The sequence below is a fragment of the Myxocyprinus asiaticus genome, chromosome 34, assembly GCF_019703515.2.
Source record: "Myxocyprinus asiaticus isolate MX2 ecotype Aquarium Trade chromosome 34, UBuf_Myxa_2, whole genome shotgun sequence".
NCBI lineage: Eukaryota > Metazoa > Chordata > Actinopteri > Cypriniformes > Catostomidae > Myxocyprinus > Myxocyprinus asiaticus.
Window position 1 is genome coordinate 190,805 of NC_059377.1, and position 15,596 is coordinate 206,400.

The window sequence follows — 15,596 nt, forward strand, 5'->3', positions numbered from 1 at the left end:
ATTTTGTTTTTTAGCATAATCTGAGGTAAATAATCACAATTTATGATACCGGTGTTGACAGATTTTACTGCTGATTTGAAATATGTTCTTTGATCGTAATCTTGACCAACCATTTAGGAGATATCGGTCTTTTTCCATTCAAGTAGATAGGAGCTGCACTGGCACGACTGGAAATAGCCTCCTGAGAGCATTCCAAAGATGGCCGACAGTGGACTGACTTGCTAGAAAGACTTTGGTGTGTACCTTCAAAGAAAATAATTTTTTCAAATTTTAGAACGCGCATTGTCGTCCGCTAGACACGTCTGGTGTGCAACTCCCTTAAATATACCCTGCCCGCTCACACTTTACCAAAGTTGTGTTGAGAAATATATTTGAAAACACAAAGACTATTGTGTATCGAGCAGCCCTACTTATATCTGAAAAAATCCTGATATATATCAATAATCATCTGGAAAATCTTCCAATTATTGATGCGGGAAAAAGACATCGATCCCAAGCCTAGTATTTTGGGTCATTGTCTAGTTGCATCACTCAACCTCTTAAGATTTAAATGTTAGACTGTTACCCTGACATTCTCCTGTAAAATCTTTTGATACAACTTGGAATCATTGTTCCCTCAATGATTACATGCTGTCCAGGGCCAGATGCAGCAAAACAGTCCCAAACCATGATGCTTCCTCCACCTCACAGTTGGGACGAGGTTTTGGTGTTGTGGTGCAGCGCCGCCTTCAGATATATTGTTGTTCACATTTCGCATTTTGTTTCATCTGTCCACAGAACATTATTCCATTAGCTTTGTGGAGCATCTAGGTCAGGGGTGTCAAACTCAGTTCGGGGCACAGCGTTATGTGTGCCCTCAAAGGTCCGACTGAAAATGTGGCACCAGCACCTGCTTTGGTACCTATACAGTTACCAAAAATATTGCATATTCGTGCCTTGAAATTCACATTTAATAGTAAGCATTGATTTTGAATTTGGGATGCAGATGTAAATGATGATATTAAAAGTAACATCTGTGAAAAAATTAACACCAAATTTACATTGGACTAAATTAAAAAATTCTGACAGTGGGAATAAGTTGGGTCTCCTTTACAGATTCCTCTCATCATTCTCCTACTTCATTACTTATCTCCTACTTATCCTAAGTACAGTCTCTTGGAATTTCTGAAGCCAAATAAAACCATATTTCCCTAGAATCAGAGAACATTAGAGGAGAGCAGATTTTAAACAGAAGGAAAACTGATAGGTTGGTCCATAATAATTATGAAAATGTACCATGGTTCTTCCATAGTTCCATGGTTAGTAACTATGACTTTATATACAGTATAAACTATGGTATTTTTCTAATGAAAAACAGTATTCTAAATACCATAGTTAATAGAGTTAGTGTTACTATAGTAAATCTATGGTACATTTTTGTGAGGATTGTGATATGTGAATTGAAAATTCATGGCACAGTGTTTTCTCCTGTTTTCTTGTGAGTGCTGTTTAGAATGTGGGGCTGTTTAAAATGATTCGAAACTAGTTTAATCAACGAGACATTTGGAGTTTTGCTACAGAAAATGTTGTGCCACATTCAAATGCGTTTTGCAATCTGTGCCATGCTTCTGATAAGCTCTGTTTATAATGGTCTGAGCTCCATGGTCTAGATTAGATTAGTCCACGAATAAACACATGTGCCTTGTGCACACGCACCTCCATTCTGTTGTGCTGATATTGAACCGTCTAATGGCTAGCTCTGTTGATAATGAGTAAACGCACCTGCTCTGTGCTCACGCTGCTCTATCCATTAAGCCGTGCTAATAATTGGTGCGGAAAGCGCTTTTTCGTTCCACTTTTGGAGTTAGGGTGACGGGAAGGCTCATTATCATTCACAAGGAAAGCGCTTACTGATTGGTCAGTGACACGTTCTGTTCACCTGTCAGGCTACATTTCTGAAATTAGCTTGTGGGCCACATGAAATGAGGTGGCAGGCCAGATTTGGTCCGAATGCCTTGAATTTGACACCTGTGATTTAGGTGGTCTTTCGCAAACTTGAGACATGCTGCAATGTTTTTTTTTTTTTTTTTTTTTAAAAGCAGCGGTTTCCTCCATGGTGTCCTTCCATGAACACCATTCTTGTTTAGTGTTTTTCTAATAGTGGACACATGAATAGAAATTTTAGTTCAAGATATTTCTGCAGGTCTTTTGCTGTTACCCGTGGGTTCTTTTTCACTTCCTTTAGCATTACATGATGTGCTCTTGGGGTGATTTTTGCAGAGCGCCCATTCCTAGGGAAACTAGCAACAGTGCTGAATTTTTTCCATTTTTAGACAGTTTGGTGTTTGTACTGTGCATTGGTGCACATTCATGTCTTTAGAAATAGTTTTGTAGCCTTTTCTAGTTCATGCTTCTCTACAATTCTTTTTTAAGATTCTCTGTCATTTGTTTTGATCAAGACATGGTTCACATGCTTCTTGATAAGTTCAGACTCTGTCAGTACACCGACTGTACTGTTCTTATAGGGCAGGGCACCCAGGGCTCGTTCTAGACATTGAGGTCTATGCAAAATTTATGCAAGTGCAATTATTTGTTTGTCATTACATTTAGCAGATTGTGTTTGTCTATTATAAGGACTTTTTTTTATGAATAATTAATGCAGTAGTACAGGTAATTCCAAAGGGTTCACATACTTTTTCTTGCCACTGTATGAGGTGCGAGAGAGACTGAAACTGAGCCCGGATTCACTGTTTCTCACGGACATGCTGGTCCTCTCTTGTGCGTTTGGCTCTAGGGCTAGTTAAAACATTGCATTTCCGATTAATCGCAATCTTCCTTTTAAATGATCCCAATATGATTCTTAAAATCCCAAGATTGATCCTTTAATCTTTTTACACACCTTTTGTCCTCACTATGCTTACTAGTACATGGCTCTGCAGCAAGCTAAACACTCCTCCAATAAGTAACAGAGACAGGAGCTGACTTCAGGCATTTTTAAAGGAATCTGCAAAACCAGCTATTGGAAATGTCCACGAATTTTTAAATACTCAAATAACCATATGCATCTCTCAAAATAACAAGCATTTATATAATACATTTACGCATAAATCCAACATATATTGAATAACTTGGTCATACAAAACTGTACTTTTCTCCAACATACAGTCCAAATAAAAATATGTAAAACAAGTAGAAAGATAAATGAATGAATTAATGAATTTAACACTTACTATATAGCACTGTTCTGACACTACATTCAAAGTGCTTCACATAGATAAATGGAGTCTTAGGGAAAAATTTAATATCCACTATACAACAGAAATTCAATTAACATTTAGGTAGTTATGCTGTAGTGCAGGGCTATTCAGTTGGTAACCCGCTGATCAAATTCGGCCTGCCAATCATTTTTTATCTGGTCCTCCATTTAATTTTTATAAAAATCGCATCGCAGTCTGATCATCAGAACACACTGCGCAAACCTTAGGTGTGAGTTTTGAGAACAGTCAGTGGCATGCGCACTGGCATTCAGCGGTAAGTTTAACAACACTCAGTGGTGCGTTAAACCACATTCTGCTGTATTTGGCTCTGGACCGGAGCGCACGTTTAAGTTTTTCTGGCCATAGTTCAGTCACACTGCTTTTCAAAACTTCAACCAGCACGGCTTAGGTGAGCATATTAAGTGAGAAATCGATGATGAAAAGCAAACCTTAAAAAAATGCACAGAAAGGTTTGCTTTTATTCTCCCTGCTTCAAGTGTTACGGGCGTGTCTCATCTGTTTAGGCTCTGTGCTGCCCGTAAAAAGTGATGACGTGAAGCATCACTGAAACTGCATACATGCATATCTCCTGACTATGGTTCTATATTCAGATGTGTGTCAGCGTTCTCTATTCCGAACATCATCAAATCAATTTGTTTTCCATTTTCCAATGATTATCTGCTCAAATATCTGGCTCTCGTGTGCAAATGCACAATATTTGCAAGACAAGCAAAGGCTAATTTTGCTAATTTAATATGCCGCCCTGGTGCCAACGTCACACACCCCACCCATTTCACAAGCAAAAGGGAAGCTCAAGATGAGCTATCGTGTTATCAGTTTATATAGAATGTAAACATTAGTTAGCTTGCATGATAAATTAGCGATAACAACTCACCTACTGTAACTGCCATGATGTCCCGAGTGGTCTCTTCACTAACAGCGGGACGATGTCCCAGCACACCATCTATGAAAGTTCACTGAACCATGGAAAGTAATTTATTTGGGCACTGCTTTGTCCATTGTGCGTTTTAACGGATTTGTACTGTGCTTTATTTTTTCTCGAACCTGTACCATTGTGTGCTGGTTACATATCCTGACAAGTTCTGCTAAACTTCGCCTTGACATTAAACTCACCTCAATCCCCGGTTGGCCTTGTTTAGCCCAAGGGTATTCGGCGAACCATTGGCCGTTGCCCCTGAGAAAGCTCAGATGAGGCACGATGAAGCACCGGAAGTGACAGTGGGAACGCAACTGGCCCTGGCACGCATTAGCACACCCTCATTTGGCCCGATAGTGGAAATGCGGCTATTGAAGTGGAGGATAATAGAGAAATTGGAAGAATAGAATAGATTTTCATGTACAACAACAGTTCTATATTAGATGGCCATTGTTTTCTTATGTGGTTTGATACCGTCAAACATATGGACTTTAGCTTTTCATAGATTGTAAACTACGGATGGGTGGATCGGTCCTAAAAAGATCCTTAAAGTTGTTAAAACACTTGATAATATTTTTTTTAATTGTTGTTAATAAATGATACCCTTATGAAAACTAACCATGGTTTTACTATAGTTATATTGTAGTAACCATGACTGTATTAATCATTGTTTTAATGTGGAAATGATGGTTTTTCTATAATAATTAGGAAAGTCGCGATTATATGGTTGCACTATTAACCGCGATTAAAAATGTCACGTCTAATTTAACCATAAGAATTTAGAATCTACAGTTTAAAACCGTGAATTGTTTTATTTACACGTGGCAAAAATACTATAAATATATAATATATAAATATATACTAATAAAAAAGTGAGCTCTGTGCACTTTGCTAGTTGTAATGCTGTTTGTGTCATAAACTGGTGAGATTTGATACACTGATTCTTAACTGTTCTAGGAAGACAATATGTCAAAAAATTCAAAATCCTCGGGCTCTGGAGACATTAAAAGACACTTACGTGCGAGCCCTGAGTGACACCATGCGAGGACCGGACGTGTAAACGACAAGCTCTGCGCACTTTGCTAATTTTTGGTTATTTTTGTGTCATAAACCAGTGAGATTAGATACACCCCGCTACATATCTGTTCTTTGAAGTTAACATGGCAAAGAATTCAAAATCCTTGGGCTCTGGAGATATTAAAAGACACTTACGTGCTCAAGCTGAAGCCTCTGACAGGCCTGCAGACCAGGGACTCAGTTTGGATGGTGCGGTGGGAGAAATCCAGCGGTAACTGGCGAGCATGTCTGTGATGCTGACGAAAGTTGTTGCTGACTTAGAGGATCTTGCTGTAATACGTCGATCGATTACGGCGATGGAAACTAAATTCTCTGAGTTGGTTACAAGAATCGGGGACTTCGAGAGATGGATCAATTATCTGGAGTCATCGTAGAGGGAATTAGCTGCTATCCTGTTAGCGACCAAGATAGACTTTTGAGAAATACTGGAGGATTTGGAGAATCGTAGCTGGCGAAACAACATCCGAATTGTTTGAATTCCTGAGATATGGTGAAATTCCTAGATGAGCTCTTCCCGAGTCTGCTCGACATAACAGGCCACAAGCTGGAAATCGAACAAGCTCACAGGGTCCCAGCTTGGAGATCGGCTGAAGGAGACCAATTCTGGACAAATTCTTGAGATCATCCGATAAAGATCTTGTGTTGCATGAGGCAAGGAGCAAAGGAAAGCTTTCTTGGAAGAATCACAGCATTTTCTGTAAAAATGGATGTGTAAAATTCTTGGTCTTACAGATATTTGGACACTTTTAAACCCATCTGGGAGGGACTATAAATTTTTTTCATCAGTCCATAAGATTTATTCTAGAATAGATTTTTTTCTTGATATCTAAGTCCCTCATTTCATCTGTTGTTGATTGCTTAATTGGAAACATTTTAATCTCAGATCATGCCCTGGTGAATTTAGAGGTGTTGCCACACATGGAGAAAAAGAAATCATATAGTTGGCACTTTAATGTATCCCTTTTGCAAAATCCTGATTTCCAACAAATGTTAAAGGCTGAAATCAATGTTTATATGGAGACCAACTGATCCTCATTATCCTCTGTGGGCGTGGCTTGGGAGGCACTTAAGGCGGTTCTTAGGGGTCGGATCATACAGTATGCCTCATTCATCAAAAAATTCAAAGCACGAGAACCCGTGGAGCTGGAAGGGAATATTAAAAATGCTGAGGCAGAGCTGAAGTGCTGAATGTCATCTGATGGCCTCAGAGAATTGACCTGACTGAAATACAGATATAATACTATTTTGTCGCAGAAGGTGGAGTTTTGGCTATCCAGGGCAAGACAGTCTTACTTTGAGTCGGGGGACAAAGCAGGGAAACTTTTGGATAGATATATAAAGCAGAGAGAGTCTTTTTCTAGCATTCCCTCAGTGAAATCTGCTGGTGGTGAAATATTTACCTCAACTGTTGATATTAATAATGCTTTTAAAGATCTTGATTTTTCCACCTATGGGCTGGAGTTTGTTTTTTAAACATGATTTGTTATGTAATTCTGTCTCACAGAATTTGTATAAAAACACTGGACTTGAGCAATCCGACAGCAAAAGTGTCGTGGGGGTTCTCGTAGGCGTACATGGACTGTTTGTGTTTAGATGGATGGACGTCGGTTGGCGCTGTCATTGTTGTGGCTTCTGCCACCTCTGTGAAACATCACTCTTGAAGTCTTGGGGTTTTAATGACAGAAGATAGACTTTATTATCAGAGATAAAAAAAAATTAAAAAAACGAGTTGCTCCCAGCGCAACTCTCTTGTTAGAAATTTTATTAGTGTTCCTGACCCCATATCTGCTGATGATACTGCTTCCAGCCATCTGCTAAATCTGCATATCATCACAAGCATATAATGCTTTCCATGTACTTTATTTACCATGTCCACATAATACATAACCAAATGCTTGAATGGTCCTTCTGGCACTGGTATATGACCTATTGGTGTTATTCTTTTTTTCCTGATATTGTTTTGAGCACAGACTTCACATGTGGACAAAAACTCATCAACCTTTGCTTGCAAAAATGGAGACCAATATCCCTAATATCCCTGTTGTTTAATTCTCCTTATCACTTCGCATCTGTAATAAGAACATTGAGAAACATAGTTGATGCAACAATCTGTCCTTCATGAAAACGCCATATACCTTGTGATCCCTAAACCAAGAACCATCAAATCTTTAATAAAACACAAACTTTACCTTTCTTATTCAACATTCTCTTTTTATTCAATACAACTTACTTTAGCCTTCTGTTCAAGCAGAGCTTTACATTTACAACACCTGTCTTGTAGTCCTGTCATCTTATTGTAGTCCTGTCATCTTATTACTAATATCATGCATGGAGTTAATGCTCATGTTTTTTTTTTTCTGGGGGAAGTTTGGGGGTTGATTGGTGTGCTAATGTTGGAATGTGGTCTTTATAATTTTAGTTTTGACACACAATCTATATTTTCTAATATGTCAAAATGGCAAATGTTAATATGAGTGGATTATCTCTCTCCACGTGGAATGTGAATGGGTTGGGGAACCCCATAAAAAGAAGGAAAGTTATTTCTTTCCTTGAACGTGAGAAATATGATATTTCCCTGCAGGAAGCTGAAATATTTGGGAAGATATGTGGTGGACATGTTTTCTGTAGTGCTGGCTCAAGTAAGAGCAGGGGAGTCATTACATAAGTAAACATCTATTATTATTATATATATATATATATATATATATATATATTTATTTATTATCTGCATGTGAACTTGGCTTTGGCCACAGGGATGTTTGTTTGGGGTCGGGGTGGGGTTAGGGATCGGGAGGGGGAAGAAAAAGACACTTACGTGATCAAGATGATACCCCTGACAAAGCCGCAGACCGGGGACTCAGTTTGGACGGTGCGGTGGGAGAGATCCAGTGTCAACTGTCGAGCATGTTGGCAATGCTGGTGAAGGTCATTGCTGACTTGGAGGAACTTGCTGTAATACGTCGATCGATCACTGCCATGGAGATGAAGTTATCTGTGTTGGTTACAAGAATGCGGGATGTCAAGAAACAGATCGATTATCTGGACTCATCGGAGAGAGAATTATCTGCTAACCCCCTAGCAACTAAGACAGACTTGGAGTGCATTTGGGAAAAGTTGGAAGACCTTGAGGATCATAACCGGCGAAACAACGTCCGAATTGTTGGAATTCCTGAGAACGAAGAAGGCCGAGATGTGTGAAATTCCTAGACGAGCTCTAACCGAGTCTGCTCGACATAACAGGCCATAAGCTGGAAATCGAGCGAGCTCACAGGGTTCCTGCTCAGAGATCTGCTGAGGGAGACAGGCCCCGATCAGTTCTGGCCAAATTTCTGAGATGATCAGATAAAGATCTCGTGTTATGCGAGGCGAGGAATAAAGTAAGTGAAGGAAGGCTTTCTTGGAAGAACCACAGCATTTTCTTTGCAAATACAACAAGAGAGAGACATGATCAATTCAAGGAATGCAAGAAACTCTTACATCAACAGAAGGTTGCTTTTGCACTGATGTTCCTGGCCAAATTGAGAAAAGATACTAAGGTTGGCTGCAAAATATTTACATGCCCACAGCAAGCTATGTCCTTCATAAAGTCAATGGACTGAGTAAGTTATTGTGTGATTCTCACGTTGCAGCCAAGTGGACCTGATTCACTGAACATTCACTTGACCGTCCGAGGAAGCTGTGTTTCCGCCTAGCAGCTGGAGTTTGTTTTGTGAAATAACACTCCTTCAAGAAACTCTCTTGGCATCGACGGAGGGTTGCTTTTGCATTGAAGTTCCCGGCCAGGTTGAGAATCGATGCTAAGGATGGCCGTATCTACTTGTATCTACTTGTCCCCAACAAGCATTGTCCTTCATAAAGTCAATGGAAAGAGTAAGTCATTGTGTGGTGCTCACTTTCCAGCCGAGTGAGCCTGACTCACTGAATAGTCAGAGGAAACTGAATGGCTTTTTTTTTTTTTTTTTTTTTTTGCGCTGGTTCCACTAGAGGCTGGAGTTTGTTTTGTGGAGGAACACACCTTCGGGACAGTTATGCGGATGAATCCACACATTCTTTGTGTTTTATTCTGCCTATTGGCTGGCGTTTGTTTTATAGATTTTCTTCTGTTATGCAGTTCTGTCTCGCAAAATTTGTATAGAAACACCGGACTTGAGCCATCCAACGGCAAAGTTGTTTTGGGGGCTCTCGTAGGCGTACATGGACTGTTTGAGTTTAAAGGAATGGATGCCGGTTGGCGCAGTTGTGCGCAGGGTTAATGCGCACATTTTTCTTTTTTCTGTTTGTTTGGTTCGGGGTTTGACTGTTGCATTAATATTGGAATGTGGTCTTTAATTTTATTTTGGAAACACAATCTATTTTTTCTATTATGTCAAATTGTCAAATGTTAATATGAGTGGATTTATCTCCACATGGAATGTGAATGGGTTGGGGTACCCCATAAAAAGAAGGAAGGTTATTTCTTTTCTTAAACGAAAGAAATATGATATTGTGTTTCTTCAAGAAACGCATATTTCCCCACAGGAAGCTGAAAAATTGTGGGGTTGGCATGTTTTCTTTAGTGCTGGCTCAAGTAAGACCAGGGGAGTCATTACATTGATAAGTAAACATCTACAATTCAAATGTCTCAAACAGAGTAAAGATAAATTAGGAAGAGATTCAGGGGCAAAGGTTGATTTTTACAAAGGTTTGAATATTTACACACCTAACGCTGATGATCATGGCTTTTTTATAGATCTTGAAGGGTTGTTGCAAGCCGCTGGCACCCCTCATGATATAATTTTGGGAGGAGACTTTAATCTGTTGATGGATTCAGTCCTTGATCATAGGGAAGCAAAAGTGTTTAAGCCCCCTAGAGCAACACTTGCGCTTCACGGGATGTGTAAAAGTCTTGGTCTTACAGATATTTGGAGACATTTGAACCCATCTGGTAGGGACTATACATTCTTTTCATCAGTCCATAAGATTTATTCTAGAATAGATTTTTTTTCCATAAGATATATATATATATATATATATTAGTCCCTCATTTCATCTGTTGTGGATTGCTCAGTTGGAAACATCTTAGTCTCGGATCATGCCCTGATGAGTTTAGAGGTGTTGCCACATACGGAGGCTCGTGGAGTTGGAAGGGAATATTAAAAGTGCCGAGGCAGAGATACAATACTATTTTGTCACCAAAGGTGGAGTTTTGGCTATTCAGGGCAAGACAGTCATACTTTGAGTCAGGTGACAAAGCAGGGAAGCTTTTGGCTAGATATATAAAGCAGAGAGAGACTTTTTCTACCATTCCCTCAGTGAAATCTGGAAATCAGTGAAATTTTTACCTCGGCCATTGATATTAATAATGCTTTTAAAGAATTAAATCTTGATCTCTATAGTTCCACGTCTTCGACTACTGATTAATATATATATTAGAAATTTTGTGGAACCATTAGAACTCCCTAAACTGGGGAATAGTGGCTTAGCGGTTAAGGCTCTGGGTTACTGATCAGAAGGTTGGGGGTTCAAGCCCCAGCACTGTCAAGATGCCACTGTTGGGCCCTTGAGCCTATCTGCTCCAGGGGCACCATATCATGGCTGACCCTGCACTCTGTCCCCAGCTTAGCTGGGATATGTGAAAAAAAAGAATTTCACTGTATATGTGCAAAATGTATAATGTGTGATAAAATTAATTAATTAAATTAACTGACAACTGAGCAAAAAAAATCTTTTGATTCTGAGATAACCTTGGAGGAGCTTGGCAAGGTAATTAATGGTAATAGTGGATACATATCTGCATTTTTCTGAGATGGCATCAAGAGGCTGCCAGCATCCGGCAGACGCATTTTTCTATGTCTGCGGCCAATTTATCAAGACAAGAGCGAACAAGTACTCTGTGGAAGCATCTGCTAAGATGTGTGAGGCCTACAAGGCATATTTCGGCATGCCTGTCGGGGATCAAGACAAACCCTGGGCACCTTATTTCACCTGTGAGCACTGCAAAACAAATTTCATTTTTAAAATTGTAAAGGTTTTTAATTTTAAAATTTTACAATTTTCAATGTTATTGAAAAAATATATCAAATATGAAAAATATTGCGAGAATCTCTTACACATTAGTCATGGGTGAAATAAATGTATTTTTGTAGGATGGTACAGAGATGAAAAGAGAGCCATGAAGTTTGCTATCCCAAGAATTTTCCAGGAACCCACTGACCACTCCTTCTGCATGGTGGACCCTTCCAAACGCTGGACTGACAAGAATGCACATGCTATCACATATCCGGACCTTCCTTCATCCATCGCCCCGGTGCCACACTGCCATGAGCTCCCTGTACCCACTCCTCCGGAGAGAGAGCAGCCATCTTTAGAAGAGAGCAGCAAGTCAGAGAGCTAGGAAGACGTTGTAGATCCAGATGACAATTTCAGAGGTGGAGCTGAGGAGAGAAACCCATACTACCCCAACCAAAAAGACCTCAACAACTTGATTAGAGATCTTGGTCTCAACAAGTCCAATGCCGAGATTTTGACATCTAAGCTCAAGCAGTGGAACTTGTTGAATGAAAATGTGCAAGTCGCAGATCAGAGGAAGCATCACCAACCTTTTACCAGCTTCTTCACCCGTCAAGATGGGCTCTGCTTCTGCCACGATGTGACCAGTCTGTTTGAGGCAATCGGAATCACCTGTAACCAGAATGAGTGGCGCTTCTTCATTGACAGCTCATCCAGGAGCCTCAAAGCCGTGCTGCTCCATAATGGTAACAAGTACCCGTCTCTTCCCCTGGCTCACTCAGTGCACCTCAAAGAGGATTACAACAGCATCAAGACCTTGCTGGACGCCTTGAAGTATGTTGAGTACATTTGGGGGCTGATTCAAGAAAGTGATTTACAGTATAATCGTAAATCTCGAAAAACTACTCACTTCTAAATCATTTGTAGTCATTTTTGTATTTATTATAAATACATGTTAATTTGGATTCATATGTTTTTTTTTTCTGATTTTATGTGAACGAAAAGACACAAATTTGCCCATTTTCTCATTGGAAATAAGTAAATTTCAAAATATCACTGTGGGGAATAATAGCCATTTTCTATACTTTTGAGGCATACACAATTAGGAAATAACACTTACTACTCAGGACCAAAAATTGTGTTAGTGTAATAAAACAAAATCTTGGGCAGGCCTAGCCCACCTTTGTCAATCGGCCTATGTAACTTATTGAAATATAATCTGGGACACTTACCATTCCAAATGAAGGACTTCGCTATGCTATCAAATTGCTTGAAATAAGAGAAGGGGACATCTACAGGGAGAGATTGTAACAGGTAGTTAAATTTTGGAATCAATTCATTTTAATAACATTAACCTTCCCAATCATAAATAAATGTATTGAAGCCCACCTGCCCACATCGTTCAAAAACCTTTTTAATAAGGGTTCAAAATTAACTCTAACTAAATCAGACAAATTTGCTGGGAATAAAATACCCAAACACTTATTGCCCTGTTTCGGCCACTGAAAGGCGCCTGGCTGAAAAGGCATTACTGGGCAGTACGCTGTCAGAGCCAAAGCTTCGGATTTAGACCAATTGGCTCTGTATCCTGAGAACTTAGAAAAGGAATTAATAATTCTGTGGAGGCAAGGCATAGATCTAGTGGGGGCGGAGACTAATAATAAAATATCATCAGTGTAAAGCAAAATATTATGCGCCATACCTCCCGCAAACCACCCCTGGTAAATCATCTTCCCTTCTTATCGTGGCTGCTAATGGTTCCAGGGCAAGACAGAACGATAATGGGGAAAGAGGGCAACCCTGCTGGGTGCCCCTATCTAGAGTAAAATAATCTGAAATTAATCCATTTGTTTGTACCGCTGCTACCGGGTGTCTATAAAGTTACTTAATCCATCCAGTATCAAACTCCTATTCAGCATCAAGTGAGATGGCAGTGACCAGATCATTTGCCAATGACCACATGATATTGATGAAATGCCTAATGTTATCAGAAGAGCTGCGGCCCCGAATAAACCCCACCTGATCTATATGTATAAGAGATGTCATAACTTGACTCAGTTGGTTAGCCAGAATTTTTGAGAATATTTTAACATCTAGCTGGATCAGGAAAATTGAACGGTAACTCTTATACTCGCTTTGATCTTTGTCCTTTTTAAGAATCAGACTGATCCAGGATTGTGTCATGGTTGGTGGAAGCTTTCCATTCTTTAATGATTCCGTATAAACTTCTAGCAAATGTGGAGCCAGTTCTGTAGCATATGATCTAAAAAAATTCAGTGGCAAAACCGTCTGTAGGCAAGGCCATAATTACCTCGCCAAGCTCCTCCAAGGTTATCTCAGAATCAAGAGCATTTTTTTGCTCAGTCATCAGTTTAGGGAGATCAGTAGACGAAGACATGGAACTATAGAGATTAAGATAGAATTCTTTAAAAGCATTATTAATATCAATGGCCGAGGTAAATATTTCACCACCAGCAGACTTCACTGAGGGAATGGAAAAAAAAGACAATCTCTGCTTTATATATCTACCCCAAAGCTTCCCTGCTTTGTCCCCCGACTCAAAGTATGACTGTCGTGCCCTGAATAGCCAAAACTCCACCTTCCGCGAAAAATAGTATTATATCTGTATTTCAAATGGTGTCAATTCTCTGAGGCCATCAGATGACATTCAGCGCTTCAGCTCTGCCTCGGCACTTTTAATATTCCCTTCCAACTCCATTTTGAAGCTGGGGACGACCTTGACAGCTGTTACTCCAATGTAAAGAGGGGCGGGAAGGCTCCTAGTGTCTTTCCTGAAATCCACAATCATTTCCTTTGTTTTCTTCACATTGATGCAGAGGTTGTTGGCTCTGCACCAAGCCTCCAGTTGTTCCACCTCCTACTCTTTCTCATCGTCCTATCACTGCTGTATCATCCGCAAACTTGACAATGTGGGTGCTCGGGAATGTAGCTGAGCAGTCAAATCAAAATCAAATCAAATCACTTTTATTGTCACACAACCATATACACAAGTGCAATAGTGTGTGAAATTCTTGGGTGCAGTTCTGAGTAACATAGTAGTCATGACAGTGATGGGACATATACCAATTTACAATAAATATCAGATTTACAACACAATTTAGAATCTAATATACACATAATTACACAACACAATATACAAATAATAACATACAATGTACAGTATACAATACACACAATATAGAATACATTACATTATACAATAAAAAAGTATATATAGTATATATAAAAATGTACAGTATTGTACTGTATTGACATTCAGGCTGTCGGTTGATAGTAAGTTGCCATTGTGTTGTTAAGAGAGAATATAATATAATAATAATATAATTTATGACAGTCCGAGGTGAGATATAAGAGTAAGAGTAATAAAGTGCAGTGCTGATGTATTTTGATCATGGGAGATCAAGAGTTCAAAAGTCTGATTGCTTGGGGGAAGAAGCTATCATGAAGTCGGCTGGTGTGGGTCCTGATGCTGCGATACCGTCTGCCTGATGGTAGCAGTGAGAACAGCCCATGGCCCAGGTGGCTGGAGTCTCTGATGATCCTCCGAGCTTTTTTCACACACCGTCGTAGGTCAGCAGAGAATACAGCAGGGGGCTCAGGACACATCCCTGAGGAGAGCCAGTGTTGAAGATGTTGTGGGAGGAAGTGATGTCATGGATTCTGACAGTCTGTCTCCTATTTGTTAATAAGTCCAGTACCCAGTTACATAAAGATGGACTCAGCCCAAGTGTCTCTAGCTTGTGTATCAATGTTTAAGGTATGATTGTATTAAAAGCGGAGCTGAAATCTAGGAAGAGCAGTCTAACATAAGAGTCTGTGTTCTCCAAGTGGCTGAAGGCCAGATTTACAACATATGAGATGGCATCTGCAGTTGATCTATTCCTCCTATATGCATACTGATGGAGGTCGATGCTAGTGTCAATTTTACTTTTTATATAGTCCATGATCAGCCTCTCAAAGCACTTCATGACTATCGGAGTTAGTGCTATAGGGCAATAGTCATTCAGGTCTGACACTGCTGTGGTCTTTGTAACAGGGATGATGGCAGATTTAAAGCATGATGGTACCTTTGCTTGGGAGAGTGAGATATTGAAGATGTCAGTCAATACCTCTACGAGCTGGTGTGCACAGTCTTTCAGGACCCGACTTGAGATATTGTCCAGACCTGCAGCCTTGCCGGGCTTGATTTTCAGAAGGGACCTCCTGACATCCTCTGTAGTTACACTAGGGGGCTGCTCACCTGGTGTTAGGGTGAGTCTGGTGCTAGGAGAAGTGTTGAAGGCTTCAAAACGAGCATAAAAGGTGTTGAGAGCATCGGGAAGAGACGGGTCCCTAGG

The 15,596-nt window shown here is 39.9% G+C and overlaps 1 protein-coding gene across 3 annotated transcripts in view; it reads left to right on the forward strand.

Annotated features, from left to right (window-relative positions):
- LOC127425140 (vacuolar protein sorting-associated protein 52 homolog) overlaps positions 1-15,596 on the forward strand; it is a 62,904-nt gene that overhangs the window by 39,670 nt on the left and 7,638 nt on the right. Inside the window, exon 18 of one of the 3 annotated variants that reach the window (XR_007894561.1) lies at positions 11,376-12,072. The exons of the other annotated variants lie outside the window; for them this stretch is intronic. The gene's annotated coding sequence lies outside the window, so the exon portion shown is untranslated. The remainder of the gene's footprint in view (positions 1-11,375; positions 12,073-15,596) is intronic. 3 annotated transcript variants of the gene reach the window in all.